Raw genomic sequence first — 17,714 nt, 5'->3', positions numbered from 1 at the left:
TGATTACGAATGATGGCAATTTCCTATATTCAGGCTCCTCAATTATAGCAGCAATTATCATGCAAATGATGTGATGTGAACTCTTCTTAAATGCCAGTGATGTAGTGACTATTTAGTAGCCAGAGATAAAAGCTTTGCTGAGACAAAGATCACTTGCCTGTCTCTGCAGGCTCCAGCATCCTGGATTAAAAATTATGTATAGAAGTATCTGTGTCATTACTGAGGAGTTAGGAAGAGGCCATACAATGAAGCAAGTGGAATTTATTTGTTAACCCCTGGATTACTTCTGATGAGCACATCTTTTTGCTTTTGTTTCATGACAAAACAGGCTATTAAAATATATCAGTTTCATAGGAACTTCTATTAGTAACTGTCCTGGTGAAGTAATAAATAAAAATTGTTCCCAATAAAGATACATTAATAGCAAAACATTGTATATATGTACTCAGAAGTCAACTCTGAATTCAGTAAGCTTCACTCTTAGACATGCATTAGCCTGTATTACAGTAAAGCCTTTATGTGAACTATCAATCCAATATGAATTAAGACTACACAGTCCTGCAGTTACAAAGAAGACCAGTAGGTTGTTAATATATTCTGTTCCATTTAGACAAGACTTAGATTGCCTTGCGGCAATGTTGTTGACCATTATGGATTACGGATTTGAGTGGAAGCTTGTGGTATATGGAGGTGACTGCATGCTTTGATGGTTCTGTAGCCCGAATATTAGATTTTAAATGATTTCTATTTCTTCCCTTTGACATTTATAATCATAATTATGCCTTCTAATAGTAGCAGAATGTCCGGCTGCTGTAAGAAAGCAATAAAAAATCATTTATGAACAAAGGAAGTGAAACAGCTGAAGAAAAATGAAAAGATATTTCAGGCCATTAGATAGCCATTAAGTTTTAGGAACAAAAAAAGAAGGAAGAGAGATGAAGTTGATCCTCAAATCACAGAAAAAGGCAAAATTGTATGATACAAAGCTATGTTAGCTGCCATGCAGACATTCCAAATTCAGAAATCCAGTCTGGGAGTCATGATCTTATGAAGGGTAAAAATGTATTCTAAAAGCCTCTGTTACAATCTGAAAAATAGATGGTAGAGGACAGGAGCTACAGTCACCAATATAGTAGGACTGTCTACAAAAAGTACCATCAAAATGACCACCATGGCAGATTGTACCTTAGCACTTCTCTGAGCCTCTGGATGTTTTTATCATAATAATATGCTTCAGGGGTGGGGGGGTGACCACCCAAGATGACAAATTAAGAGCAGAAACAATCCTTTGTGGAAGCAACCCAAGATGTTGCTTAAAAAAAAAAAAGGAGGTCTGAGTTAATGACAAAATATTCAGCTGTCCAATGTTTTTGAAACCAAAAAGAGAGAAAGAAATAGAAAGAAAAGAACCATCAAATGCACAGCAATAGAAGGAAGCAACAAAAGAAGTGAAGAATTGAAAAGCTTAACTGTTGAGAAATACTTATCTTTTCTGGAAATTTCTTTAATTCATCTTCTTTTCTCTTTATCTCATCCAAAATAGTTTGTGTTTTCTCTTGAGTCTTCTATTTGAGTTCAATAACCTCTAATGAAAGCTTTACTTGCATCCCAAACTGTTCTTAAAACAGTACCTTTATCTAAGTTATTTTCAAAAAAATCTTTTAATTTCTTTTTACAATCCTCCACTTTTGCTTCTTTCTGTAGCAACATTTCATTTAGTCTCCATCTAAAAGAACTAGATTTCCTTTTATAAACAAAACTCATGAACTTATGATTTATGGTTTTGATGATTAGACAGGATAGATTATTGAAAAAAGAGAGTTATGTTGTAACCATAGAATAAGAGGTAAATTTATAATTGTACTTATAACTGCTGTAAAGAAGACCAGAAGCCACTTCTTTGTATCATTTTTTTATTTTTTCCTTTCTTGCACTTTTAGCTTTCTCATTGATTTCTTTCTTTTCTTTCTTTTTCTTATTTTATTTTAGTTTGTATTAGATTTAATCTTTTTTAATTTTTTAAAATAAAATTACACACACGCACACACAAGCACACACACACACACACACACACAGAGAGAAATGGAAAAATAAAAATAATTTTGAAAGGAGGGGAAAGAAAAAGAGAAGAAAAGAAAAACTATCTTCCAGAGACACAAATTGCAGTTAAAGAGAATCTGAGGCAGGTGTAGAAGGGTCTAAGCAAAGGCAAGTGTATTTTCCTTCAGTGCTACAGCTGATAGGGAACAGTGCTACGGTTGCATGTGATGGTACATTGGGTAATAAACTGGTTAAGTATCCACATCTAAAAGCACGCAAGGAGCCAAATAAGGAAACTAGAGGGAGATGGAATTGGAGATGGAGAAGGATATTGTGACCCAGTGAGCGGTGAAGGGAGTCGGTGTTAGACAAGAAGGATAGCAATGAGTATTAACTCTATCTTTATTGTAAGGTTACATTAACAGAATCTTGCAAGTCTGAAAGTATTTCTCCCCTTCTTTCCTTTTACTTTCCAGAAATACAGGGAGGGTCCCTTCTGAAATGCTTCCATGCTCCCTCTACTTCAGTGGACTGAGATATCTTTTGCATGATGGCTGTCGAGTCTGTGGCTCTTCCTCCTGTCTCCAAGGTCATTCTCACATACCATTACACTGGAAATGACCCAGTTAGAAGCTTTTTGTATAGTGAGGAGACTGATGTGATCTGGAAAGTATGAATTGTGATAGTGGTAGACATGGATTTATTTGTCTTTGGAATTGTAGCCATGGCCATTATTGGAGCCACTGTTACTGCCATTAGTGAGAAGTGGTTTGTTGCTACAACAATCAGGTTGGCTGCAAGATTGGTGGAAAAGGTGGCAGGATAATAGACAGGAGAGGTCATTAACTACATTAGCCAAGTAGAACACTCTGCCTAGGACTGAATCCTAGTTCCCTCTTTTCAGTGCTGCTGCAAGTTTGGACAGTTTATTAAACAGATTACAGAGAGAGAAATGGAGAGGTTTTCAAGTACTGATGAAGATATACCCATATTGGATGAAGATCTTTGAGCCAACACACCTAAGTGCAGTTGTACCCCTATTGCCCCCAACAGAAGGAAGGAGGAAGCCAGAAGTAGAGGCTGTCAGCACTCAATCTATCCAGTCAGTAGGTTGTACATGTGCACAGGTCCATCTGCCTGGTGTCCATAGGGATAGAGTCATCCATGCCAGTGTTCCTCAACCGTGGCAACTTTAAGATATGTGGACTTCAGCATGGATGGCTGGGGAATTCTGGGAGCTGAAGTCCACATATCTTAAAGTTGCCAAGGTTGAGGAACACTGATCCATGCCATTAACTTTAGATCTGACTTGGGTGAGAGTTGAGAGTTAAGGTCTCTACCACAAGACATTAGTGGGAAACCTTCTGGGGAGAGGGATTAAAGATTTGCAATTATTTTACTGGTGATTTCATATGTTGTGAAAGTCTGAGTGAGTGGTTGGAATTTGTGGCCAGCTGAGTGGTTATTTCCAATAAGCTAGTTCCTGATTGTATGTAACCTTGTCAGGGAATGAAGGCATCTAACTGGGTGGAGAAGAGAAAGCAGGCTAGGGAGTAGTTGTATTCCTAAAACGTTGGGCTGAGGAAGATATGGCAAGGGCCACCAGGAGAAGAGAGGCATCCATCTTAGTAGCAATCTCTACTTCTAACCCAGTGGGCCCATCCTGTGGGCCAGGTGGCCAGATCACTGGAGTGAGAGATCTTGAGCTGATGATAAATGCCAGATCTGTCTGTAATAAATTCATTCACAATTTGGTGAAGGACAGACAGATCTTGCATGTATTACCAAAACCTGGTTGAGCAAAGGTGGCAATGTAGCCCTCTCTGAAATCTGCCCATTGGATTTTGGGGCATTTAGCAGCTTTGACACCACAGCTGGGAAGTATGGAGTATTTAGTATTTGTATTTAGGGATGCTTTTTCTGTGATCGGAAGCTGGGGTTTGAATGTCTGGGTATGAAACTGGGCTGTAGAAACAAGCTAGGAATCTTACTGGCTGCCCTCTCTAGGCTCCTGCATCTGGTCTCAGGGATAGCATGGAGACCTTTGCCTCAACCTCTATGCCTTGGAACCAGGATATGATAATCCGTAAATGGCCTCCATGGGAACTATGGCCTCCATGGGAACTATGGGCTTTCCATAGGTACAGTGATTTGTGGCCCAACACATGTCATACATTAGTCTTCACATTCTTCTGGAAATGTTGATATAAAGATGGAGAGGATTTCCATCATCTCTTTGCTGTGGTTAGATCATGTCCTGCAGAGAGTAAAGAGGATGACCATGACACAGAGAGGGAAGTCCCATTACCAACAAACAGATAAACATTGTAGAAGCCCAAAAGAAGGGGGAGGGGTACAAAAACGTCTCAGGTAGGCACCACTCTAATTCACATAAAAGAGGGAGGAGAGGAAGTACATTCAGACTAGCAAGATTCTATTACTGTAGCCAATCTGAATAAAAGTAGTTTTAGGCCTATGTGACATCTGTTTCTTGATCTGGTCTATCTTTTAGGGCTACCATGCCCTGATACAGATTTGATTGACTGCCACCTCTGAAAATAGTTTGCCCCAGGTGGCTGATGGATTTTGTTAGTTTCCAGAAGCACTTACAGAGTTCCTCAGCAACCTAGTGAGCAGCCAAGCACTGGACAAGAGTGCCTCTCTTTCTGCTAGTCAGTTGCAGTTGGTTTCCTGAAGACATTCAAGAAATGAAGCAGTGGAAACGACATCTAGAACACCAATGGAAAAGGCAAAAAAGTGATTCTTACTGAACATAGCTACGTGCCTATGTTCAGTCCTACATTGTGGTGATAATTAAGGCTGACTGTTGTCCAGCACCTTCAAAGAAAAGTCAACAAGATCTTCCATTTGGTAGCTGTGACCAATTTGCACAGCACTTTGCCAAGAAAGTTCCTGAGATATGGTAGCATCTTGACTCCTTATGGGTGGTGATTAGAGCATCATATTGTTGTATTACCTGGGACTCCCTCTGCCCTGTGAACTCTGAGGAGGTGGAGACAGTATTCTCTAGATTATCCTCTGCCTCCTGCAGGCTTCACCTGTGCCCTTCCTGGATCTGAGTGAAACCAGGGGTAGTGTGACCATCTGGATGTGGAGACTGTCAATGAGTCTTTATAGGGAGGAAGGGTGCTAGCAGCTTTGAAAAAGGCTGTGGTAAGGCTTTTTTTTCTCCACCTCCTGAGGAGATCCTCCTTGGATCTGACAGGTTGGTTTCCAGCATTTTTTCAGCAAGGTTGTTGAGAATGTGGTAGAGGTTTGACTAAGTAGCACCCTAGATGAACCATATTATCTGGAGTCTTTTTGGTCAGGGTTAAGGCCTGGGCAAGAGACTGAGATGACATTAGTCACTCTTACTAATGACCTCTGTCACAATCTGGATCCCTTATGGGTAGGGACTGGAGATATTCTTTAAATTGCAATTCCAGGCTATAAGGGAGATCTACTGATATCCCAATGCCTGGAGGCTGTCAGGGCCTGGATGGAGCAGAACAGGCTGAAGCCTGTAAAAACAGAAGTACTGTTTGTCCATTAAGGGTCTCCATCAACATCAGTGTTATTTCTGGATGGGTAGGCACTACCCCTGAAAGAACAGATGCATGATCTGGGGATCTTTCTGGATTCATGGGCCCTGCTAGTAAAGCAGGTGGAAGCCATGACTAGAAGGGCTTTTGTCCAGCTTCAGCTAGTGTACCAGTTATGACTTTACCTGGCAGAAGATCACCTGGCTACAGTAACTCATCCTGTTGTTATCACTGTTTTGAACTCCTGCAGTGTGCTTTACATGAGGCTGCCTTTAATAACCACATAGAAGCTACAGTTAGTCCAAAATGCAGAGACCCATGTGTTAATAGGTTCTCATTGCTAGGAACATACAGTATTACTTCTATACTATGGCCCCAGCACTGGGTACCAATTAGCTTCAGGGTACAACTGGGTGCTGATTTTATAGCTCGGCACCTGGGTCCCTAAAAGACTGCCTGCTTCAACCTGATCAGCCCAACCTTTTAGGAAGTAAAGGTAACTGAAGTGAGTAGGTGCAGATTTTTGGCTGGCAGTGCCAATCTTTTGGAACAGTCCGCCTGTAGATATTAGGCTGGCACCATCCCTAGTTGTATTCAGGAAGATGCTGAGGACAGAGCTGTTCTGGAGAACATTTAACCTCTTTCAGGGCCATTTTTTGTTTTTGTTTTGTTTTTATTTCACTATAATTAAGTTTTGTTTTATGTATTTAAGCTTACTGTGGATATTTTAAAATTGTTTTCTATTATGTAAACTGCCGAGAGTCAAACTGATTGCAGCAGGATAGAAATGTAACAAACAAGCATTTAAAAAAATATATTTTGTGTTTCTCTCCTGTTTTTCCTAGAATCTAGACTGATATACTCCTAATTCTTTCATAGTGAAAGGTCTGTGAAATTAATTATGTTTCTGAGAAAGACAGAATGGTTCAGATTTGTCTATGAGCTTTACTATTGGGGATCTTAAACCTAGATTTCAAGTTTCTGGTCACTTATCTCCACCCAGTCTGTGTAGAAGTGCTATCTCCTAAGCAATGCTTGATAGACTTTATTGGCTTTTAGGACAGTATTAAATCCCATAATTATTCTACCCGCATTTCTAACATTGTCTTGTTGTTTCCCTTAGACTTAACATAGCTTCACTTCAATCTACACTTCCTTAACATCATCATAGTAGCGATATAATAAAATATTCTCTACCATAAGTGCTAGCATTGTATTTAGGTTTATTACTGCAGGTAAGGTGCTGCACTTGAATTGAAAAGCATGGGTTCAAGTCCCACTCAGCGAGGAATCTCAATTGGTGGCTATGAGCTAGTCATTCTCTCTCAGCCCAACCAGCCTCCCAAGGTTGTTGTTGTGGGAATATCATTAAGGTCAAGCCCCCATGTATCCTGCCTTGACCTCTCTAATGGAAAGCAGGATATAAATGCATTAAATAAAAACAATGTGCATTTGTAAATATAAAATAATTCATTTTTTAAGCAAAGGAATTATTCTGATCATCTATAGTCATATTGATGGAAAATGGAAACTGAAGACCAACCATTTAGAAACCTGAAAGCATGAGTAACAAGATTAGTTCAGCAGTAAGAAAAAATATTAAGATGAAAGGAGTAATAAGAGTTGCTGTTTGGGGAGGAAGCGATCATCGGATGTAATAAACATCGATGTAAAAGGGTGAGTTGAAATAGCACTTTTTTCCCACTGCATCAAAGATTCTGTGAAAGGAAGTTGTTAATCAAAACTGGACACTTTTCCTGCTGTTATACAGAATTGTTATAAAGACTTTCTTATTTAAAATGATGTTCTGTTGAGAGAAATGTATGACCTTTATCAATCAAACTGCAGTTCCACTGATTCCCAATCAAGATGCAATTGTAGAACGTTTTGCTTAAGCAAAATGCATTTTGTCAACAATGAAGATTTGTCAGAAGTGGGATAAGAGAGTATACATCTATCCCTTTGATTACTAGTCTCATACTTTTGTAATGCAAAAGGGATAGCTTATATTATATTATTATGGACTAACAGGTTACTCTCTGGGCCAATGTTGGAGATCTCTTTTCATTCTGCACTCAGAGGACATAATAAAGGGATATATATATTTATATATACATACATACATACATACATACATACATACATACATACAGTGGTACCTCTAGTTACGAACTTAATCTGTTCTGTGACTCTGGTTGAAACTTGAGTTGGTTGCAACTCGAGGTAAATTTCCCCATAAGGTTCAATGTAAATACAGCTAATCCGCCCTCCGAATTTGGTCGCACCACGAGGCAAATTTCCCCCATAAGGTTCAATGTAAATACATACGGTTAAACAGTTCTGAAAAATATGCATTTTATTTTTAAACCACAAAAACATGAAAATAGTTGAGATGGTCGACTTCGCCATCTTGTACTCCAAGGCCAGATCAGTCACACAAATACCACAATCGTGCTTTTCTATAATGTCCTTCTTAAGTTCGATTGTCACTTTTTTCTTCAAAGCCTTATTCTTGCCAAGCCTGCTCTGCATTTTCTTTGGAGCCATGCTGACAAGCACATCAAACACCTTCCAAATGCCACAAAACACACTACAAGCCTCACCGAACGTCTCCTTGCTACCGCGATCTCGCCCACAGGAAGCCGCGACCGCGTGGCAGCAGGGAAAATGGCCGCGGATCCGGTTCGTAACTTGAGGCGGAGTTCGCAAGTCGAGGTAAATTTTTGGGGCCGGAGCTAGTCGTATCTCGAAAAATTCGTAAGGAGGGGCGTTTGTAACTCGAGGTACCACTGTATGTATGTATGTATGTATGTATGTATGTATGTATGTGTGTGTATGTGTGTATGTGTGTGTATGTATGTATGTGTGTATGTATGTATGTATATATATATATATATATATATATATATATAATCAGCTTGACTCAAAGCAGTTTGGTAAAGCTAGCTCTGGTTTAGTTCAATATTCAGGTGCAAACCAAGGAACCTGGGAGACTAAGCCAGATGTTCTTAGCTCACTCAGTGCTGATATGCTACCTTTGAACAATGTGTGTACAGATATATTGTAATGAAAATAAAGGAACAATACCTGGAAACTAAATCTGTTATGACATAGAGATATCCCATTTGGTTATTATGCAATGCTTTACTGGTCCAGTATACAAATAGGCAAATTGAACTCCAAGGCCATCTATACTTCTGAGATCAGATCTATACATTCAACTTCATGAAAGTGATCCTTCAAGCCACCTCATGCAGAGCTTTATTAATTTCACTGTTGCTATCGAGTCTGTGAAATGGAGAAGGGGATGCTCAGGTAAACTTTATGTGAGATGGGCAGTTACATAAATACGATCAATCAATCAATCAATATCTGATTTTTTTGCTCTTCCCTACCCATCCATTTTCATTTTACACTGTGCATGTTAGATGATAAAGCCTGTGGGCAAGGCCTGTTCTGTTTTTCTTGATTGTATGCAGGATGCTCTGTAAGTCTTTGGCTGAAGAATAGAATGTTAAAACTTTACACAGTAAATAAACAGCAATCCAACTCAAAACATCTGATAGTAGGATTTGGAAAGACTCTTGGAAATCCTGATACTGACTCCCAGATGAGCATATGGAGCACTCAAAGAAGCTGTAAGTTAATAATACATTTCTCACCCCACCCATTGCACTCTATCTCTGCTATATTGCTTGGTACCCCTACTCATAACTTGTCATAGTTCCTGCTTTAACATAGGCTTCATTTTTCATTAAACACTCTACACTTCCATCAGAGAATGAATATATCTCATCTCTTTTTTAACTTATGTACTGAATGTATTAAGATTAGTGGCAAAAATCAAGATATTAACTGAGATACAAGTTTAGAAACATCCTTCTTCCTCCTCTCTTCCTAATTTTTTCCTTTTCAGGATTGATGGAAATAAAGTATATAAAGGGGAGGCTTTCACTTTACAGCAGATGTCACGGATTCGCCGAAGTGCCAAACATAGATTCTACTGCAGCCTCTCTCATAATAAACTATTGCTGTTATGCTACAGTTTCTCCAATGTGGTCTGGAGGTTGTATGCAATTTTTTTTCTCTTTACACTGTAGGTTTTCTCTCCTTCCTAACATTTACCTGCTGTGATTCACTGTAATGATGGAGGATCAAAAATATGTTAGAGGCTGACACAGAGCAGGTTCTGAACTTCATTCTGTGAGAATTTACCAAGGATCTCTGTCTGTCTGTCTGTCTGTCTGTCTGTCTGTCTGTCTGTCATCCATCCATCCATCCATCCATCCATCCATCCATCCATCCATCCATCTATCTATCTATCTATCTATCTATCTATCTATCTATCTATCTATCTATCTATCTATCTATCTATCTATCTATCATTCCTTGGATTGGGACTATTCTCATGGTAAGAGGAAAATAATGATGTCCTTTGTTTAGTAAGTGGATCCCTTTATGAGGAAAGAATATTCCACAATGTAATCCCCAAGCTGCATTGTAAAGAAGCATTGCCCACAACTGGATTTCATTACTCTGCCTGCATCTCATATATTTACTACTCCTGCAGACTCTACTCTGCAAAGCACAAGCATATGTCCTGACATCTATGTTTGCATGTAGCATTAAAAAATGTGGGATTTGGCCCCAAGAGACATCTACAAGTAATTTTTAATGTGACAGAAGGTATAATAGGAGAATAATCTTATCAACTATATTTTAATTGAATTTAGATACAAATGAAAAGAAAGAAAATTTAGCTTTTGTTCTGGCCTTACCTACTACTGTTTGAAAGATATGTCCAGGCCATGTTCCAAAGACCAAGTTTATTTTTCGGAAATAAACTTTTCAGAAAAAGTTGTGCACCTTGAATAGCATATAGTTTTCCATATTTATTTAAAACCATCTAAAGGCATTTTTAAAAGTTTAAACAGGAAGATTTAGAAGACAAGATTGTATTTATTCATTTATTTTCAGCTACAGCTGTTAATTGAGGGGAAGCAGGTGTCCACATTTGCTGATCTCAAATCAGCCTTGTCTCTCTGTTTTCCCATAATGCATTATTGGGGTGGGAAATTCATGTGTTTTCATTTTGTGTTTTAGTTCAATTTTTTTTTTGTCTGCAAACCTGCATAGGCTCTAACCGTAATTTCTTTCATTCTACAGAGTTAGTAGGTGCTGTTGTTCTTTAAAGGCAAACCTTCTCCTGACCACCAACTGCTTGTGGGAGCAGACCAGTTCATCCTTCTCTTAGTGCCTTCAACACACTCTAAACAATTTCAGCAACACATTTCACGCCTCACTTTTATGATAAACTCAGTCTCAACTCTCCCTAGTCAATTTCACAATTCCTATAAAACTTGTCCAGTATGATTTTCCCTTATTTATATGGCATGCACTATTTCTGAGCAGTATCCCAAATTTGAATTTGAAAGTACCAAATTTGAAACATACTACATGTTCTGTATTGACAGAATACAGAAACAAAGTTGCCCCAAACAATGGATTTTTGAAGTAACCTATTATAAGGAGGAGAAGTTGGAACCTGCATTGCTTGTTCTGAGTAGATGTAATTAACATGCAGATGAGTTATAGCACTTATGTAGATCAAGCCATTTTTTCAGATATGGAATAGGTTAGGTTGCAAGTCAACCAGCTGGCCAATAAGCACCGTAAAGATTGGGACTGAAAGGAAGAAGGGGCAATGAGGGCCATTTAAATTTTTCAAGAATGCTTAACAATAATTTTCAAATTGTATATGGTCTTTCTTCAGGGAGAGAATGGGATTGTTAACTCATCCTAGTATGGAGAAGCTTCAAGATGATTCGTGGGGAGTCTACTTAGCCAGATATGTTGCCTACCTATTAAAGTATTTTTTTTATCACATGTATTCTTCTGAAGTTCAGGAATCATTATTAAAAGGATAGCATCCTCTGTTTTCTCCATGAGTTAATATGTTCTCCATCCTCATATGCCCCATTTATTAAAAAAGTCAACTATTTTATTCAGAGCCTCAACATTTCTTTACAGTCTATTATGGAGGAGTGTGTTCCATAATTGTCAATATTGCTAATTTTATAGCCAAAAAAAAAAAAAAGGTGCACCATCTGTCACAGGCATCTGTGCATGGCTTTTGAGTTAAGTATACTGCCAAGGAGAGAAGATAACTATATACTGAAGGGATGTATGTCGACAGGTGGAGTTTGGTTAACAGGATGAGGGAAAGGAAAAGCATTCCTCATGTTCAAGAAACAAATTAGAATCAGGCCTTTTGTTTGGTGAATTGTCTGCTCAACTAAATATTTCTGTCTAAGGAAAAATATAGTTTGATAAAATCTGGATAGATAAAAACCCTTTGTGGAGTTTTTAAATCTGAAGATGATGTACAAGGAGGAAAAGTGGGCTCGCTAGATCCACCAGTCTCTCCTTCATTGCTTTTATTTTTTTCCAGAAGTAGCAGCAGAAGCTACTGTCTTCTGTGTGAAGGTTCTCTCCTCAGGGTACAACTCTGATTTTACAGAGTTTCAAAGGTTTGATCTCTGTAGGAGGATGCCAATAGAGTGAAAACATTTGCTTTGCCTCTCTGAGTGTTGATTTAAAATTTGGAATGTCCAAAGAACATTTATATCTCAAAGAATTAGCTTTGAGAAGTAAAACACCAATAAAAACCAACATAACTCTACTAGTATACGATATCTATGATATAGATATAGAATAGACAGCTGGGATTTATGTTAGCTAATAACATATACACCTCAAGTATTGTAATGAACATTAATGGGGACAATTATATGATCATAAGGATAAGATATTGATGAATGCTCTTTGCATAAATCTTTGTTCATGTTTTTTTCTCCCCTTAGACCTTTTGACTTTCTCAGCTGCTCTTTATATCTTTATGTTTGTCATCTACATTTATATCTCAGATTTTTTATTTTTTTTCCTTTATGATCAGTCCAGCTATACTCCTATTCCTATGGCCATGATAGTGAAAGGTCCATCATTTGATGACAGTGTGTATTGAACAACTGGCCAGGAATAGGTGAATGCTTATCTAATTTATCAAGGATATTCTTTTGGGAATAAAGAAAGTTGCCCATAGCCCTCAGACCATGTCCCATGAATGTAGCAGTCTTGGTCCCTTTTGCCTACATGCTGTGTCTGTTGCTGAGTTTGAAAATGGGGAAAGAGGCATTTGAGAGAATGTGACATTCTGAAAGCAAAGATTCACCAAGCACAGTCGATAAACTGTCGTTCAGTATTCCAATGGTACTTCTCAATTCAATCAGAGATGATGGACAGATTTAGGTCTGGAAAAGTACCATAAAATATACTTATATGAAATGATGTATGAGAAACAGGAAGCTAAATAAGTGAGTATACAACACTTCATCAACAAACACCATGATGCTACGTTTGCCCATGTCCTCTTTAAATGCTTATGTGGTTGGGGTCTGTTGAATTAAAAAAAAATTCCCTACACTTTCATGTGAGAAAATAACTCCAGTTGTTCAGTGTGATTGCAATCAGAATATGTCCATTTGTCACCTGCAGAGTAGACTGCTTTCACAAGCCCAGGTCTTTCAGAGCTTACTGCGGAACCCAGGACTTTCCAGACAGTCATGTAATCCTAGTACTGACTCCTTCTCCTCTGATCTTATGACATTATCACAGAGATTTGTGGTTGCTATCTATCCTTGCAATAGTGGTGTTTTATTATTAATTTGGGGGTTGCCCAACAAATTCTGATCTGCCTGAATGCAGATTTGCTCACCCATCAGCATGACCAGTCATGGAGTATGGAAGACCTCCAACTGCACATTCTTCCTAGTACATTTTATCATATATCGGTGGTTGTCTGATTCTGGAAGTAAGTCCTTAATGCTACATTTCTGTGTTAGTTAGTCATACTTGTTTTGTTTTGTTTTAAATTAGCCTCTGTCTTATTAATATCTTGCCTCTGTTTTTGGCTTAGATATCTGTACAAAACTAAAAGTATTCATAGCTGCTTGGATATATCATAGTTGTTAGGGATAGGATAGTACCTGGTTTTCTATTTGTAGAATAAAAAACAACTCCATAATAACATTATTGGGAACTTAATTAAAAATATCCCCTCACAAATGAACCACAATTTGGAAAGCCCTGGTATTATTTTTCTGTACTAATTTTCTTGCCATTTTGCTTGCTCTGCCTCTGATCTGTCCTATGGGAATCACATGATAGTTGAGACACCTGCTCTTGGTATTGCTGTAATAATTCAAATTGAGGGATATTCTAATGTTTATAGTCTTTTCCCACACTGTGGCACAGACAGAGCAAGATAATGGCTAGGCTGCTTTATGCTTCCCAAAAATGTTAAAAGAAATGGGGACAAGCTGATAATAAAAACTAATAACATCATATGTTGGGTGTGGCAGGGGATGCAGGGAAAAAGAATTTCTGACTAATGAACCATGAACATCCTACCTTTTTGATAATGGAAGAGTCATGATCTCAGTAATACTTTTACTAATTCTTAATGTCATGCTCACTTTGCCCTTGGTGAACTTGAAGCCTGTTCTGGATGCACCGGATGAAGGTCAGCTTCTGGAAGCAGCAAGAGAATCAGCACCTGAGGTTGCCTCCACCAGCAGTCATCTAAAGCAACTGAAGGGCCTGAAGCTGCATGATGAGGAACCTGATCCTGGGCAACCACCCGGTCCTAAGGTATGCCATCTTCTGCATCAAGCAGAGCAAAAGTGTTCAGCACATTTTCTCTCCCAGGATGGACAATCCCAACCTTAATTAGATTCTACCAGTGATAGCTTCATAAAGGGCCATGGCTGCCCAGTCATAATCCATTGGGAACAAGCACCTGAAGCCTTGAACCTCTTGCCTCCCCAAACTCTGTCACTCTAAATTTGGACTGGCTGGCAACCTATCCATCAATGCCTAGACCACCGGACTGTGATTTGACAAGGCTTCTGGCCACTGCTTTGGACCTGTCTACGGGTAAGCTCCAATGCATCTGGGATTTTGCTAACATGTGGGTGACTGCACACATGCTCTGCCTGCCATTGCCAGTGCTTTGCTTTAAACCAAAACTAACTCTTGAAACCTTTTCTTTCTGTGTGTGCTTGGCCTGGAATGGGAGATTTTTAAAGCTGGTGTGAATGTGCTATTATATGTTCGATACACTTCTGCTAACTTCTGCTAACTAAATGCCTATATCTATTAAACTCTGACAGAAGATGATTGCCTCTCTTTCTAAAGTATGGATGGAAGAAGAAATGAAAGACAAAAGAGAGCTATCTCTAAGCAAAACAGGATAGTTACTTATACTAATGAATTGACATGCAGGAACATCATGCCAACTCTTACTTTTCACTGACAACAGTCACTGACATTTGATATTGCCATTTCATGAAGATCATACTGCAAAATGTAGACATGTTTGCAGAGATATGCCTGCAGGGAGCAGCAAGGGAGTCAAATAATGAAATGCACACTGTGATGTTGCAACATAAGCTCCACCCCTCTTTTATTTATGATGTGTGTCACACACCAATTCATAATGAGCAGAGTTTGTGTTCCTAAGTCATGATGAATGCCTTGTCGTTTTGATAAAATTTCTGTCTGTCGCAGATGCTCCTGGGGCCTTGGCATATTCTTGAGTAGCTCCTTACTGAAATAATGTAGACCTTGAATCTTACATATTTGGAATAAAAGAGTAGTAGTTAGAATCTGAACTTTTCTTATTCAAAAATAGTACAAGACATGTTAATTTTGGAGAATTTGTCTCAAGCCTGTTCAACCATGGGCAGGGTGAAATCCACAAGGATTATTATGTGAATGAGCAAGAGAAAGGCTATAAAGTACCCTTGCTTTTACAATGCTGTATAATGGATTCCAATATGTTAAATCAGGGTTGGGAAACTTATGGCCTTACAGATGTTGTGGGATGTTGGATGTCATCAGTATGAGCCAGCATGTGTTGCAACAACACATAATGGTCCATAATGGTCCACAGGTTTCCAACTCTTGATTTAAAGCTCTTATCCTGTTATAACTAATAATTATGGAATATTTATGTATTTATTTGACTTTATATACCCCAACTTCCAAACCCACTTGGTGGTTTGCAGTAAAAACATTCTTTGGGTTTTATACTTATAAGCACATTTTAATTGCCATTCAAGAATCTTCGGTACTGTGAACAAGATCACATGAGAATGATTCATTTCCAAAGCTGTTTGCCAGGAAAAAAAAAATGATATTTTGACTGAAATGAATTAACCAACTTGCCAGTAATTAATAAAGATTTGGAATACCTTTACGCCATCCAGGGTGCCAGAACTCCCAGCCAATATGGCTGTAGACTCATTCAGGTATGACTGTAAAGAACAGGCACCATGAGTAAAACTGAGCTTGTTTTTGTTTTTATATTTTTTTATCCCAGCTTTATTATTTTTTATAAATAACTCAAGGCAGCAGACATACCTAATATTCCTTCCTCCTCCTATTTTCCCCACAACAACAACCCTGTGAGGTGAGAGAGAGTGACTGGGCCAAAGTCACCCAGCCAGCTTTCATGCCTAAGGTGGACTAGAACTCACACTCTCCTGGTTTCTAGCCTGGTGCCTTAACCACTAGACCAAACTGGTTCTCTTCAAGAGAAGAGAGCTTATTTTTACAAAGAGAAGCTTATTTTTACAAAGCAATCCTACCTGAAAAGAGCATCAGGCTAAGTGTATGTGTGTTTGTGTGAAAAAAAAGTCAAAATTGCCACTGTTACCTTATGATTGAAGCCCCACCCCTTTTTGACATGTGTCACATGGGCAACACACAACAAAGAATGATCGAGCTTCAATTACACAGTGCCATCTTGACTTATTTGGATCCCCCACCAACCCAATGGTTATCGCTGCTACTTGCAACGTTGGAGGGAGCCATAGATGAACAATTGCTATATCCAAAGCATTGCTGGAATTCTGCAGGCAGATCAGGAGTGAAAGAAAAGACACATTTTTGCTTCCAATTGTTTTGGGGTTTCGTTTTTTGGGTAGATCTCCTGCTGGTTTGGGGATGTGTCCATGGATGGCACTGATAGGTTCTTCTGGAATAGCCCCTTTCCTGCCTTTCATACATGAGGCCATGGAGAGTTCCAGAACAGCTGGAAAGGTTTCTGAGGTTGCAATTCCCTCCATCATGGTATCATTGTCTCTTTCTTTACAGGATAAAATCCAACATAATTTATAGATGTTGGAATAGTGTTACAGTATAAAAACACCAATAATCTCAAACATATGAAAGTAATATCCTTAGCAGTTAGCTCATATTCCTTAGTTCACAAAAATATAAAACAAAAATAGATCAGCAAAATTACTACAAAATTGCTTCAATTTGTAAGATCCATCACACCCTCTCTCAGGTTAATCGATTTGCACTACAGACTCCAGTGCTTCCAGGCATCATGTAATAAAAGAGGGCACCAAAATTATGAATTTATAAATGGTACCTACAATGACTGGAGTTGTTCCAGGTCCTCAGTATCAAATCTGAATTTAGGTTATTTGGGCCATTAATTTATCATTTAAGGCTAAATCAGCAGTATAAGCATAAGATACATAAAGTTACCACCTTAGAAGGGTAATTATCTGGACAGGGCAGGGTCGTAACTTTTCATATGGCATTTGGAGGAAAAGTACTCCCATTATATGATTTCATTGTAATTTCTTTCCCTGAATAAAGCTTTTCTATTAGCAAGGGCAGGGGATCAAAACAATAAAAGCATCAGCCCCAAATTTACTACCATTTTATACTTCTATTATCATGGCAACAAATACTATATGTACTGTTTAATTTTAGCCAGCATGATTTTTACACATAATAAATAGACACAAGGTCATCTGTGCAAATGTTCCCACTATGTCTTTGTAAGCTTTTAGAAAGCTGAAAGAGCCAATGATGGAAAACATGTGTTTTGAATGAGGGCCCCATAGAATGAATTGGTGGCAGTGTTGGATCCCAGATATTAGAGTTAAAGGAACCAGTCCTTTTCTGCCCTCTAGCAGTGGAAAGAGAACTATGTGCTCATCTAGACCTAACTCACATAACCACCTACAAACCTAGGTAGTACAACTGCAGTGA

Source organism: Python bivittatus, unplaced genomic scaffold (assembly GCF_059951505.1).
Source record: "Python bivittatus isolate LINGU-HERP-01145 unplaced genomic scaffold, Pbiv_v1 ctg000850_np1212, whole genome shotgun sequence".
NCBI classification, from domain to species: Eukaryota; Metazoa; Chordata; class Lepidosauria; order Squamata; family Pythonidae; genus Python; species Python bivittatus.
The sequence above is the reverse complement of the archived record's forward strand: the minus strand, read 5'-3'. Positions refer to the sequence as shown.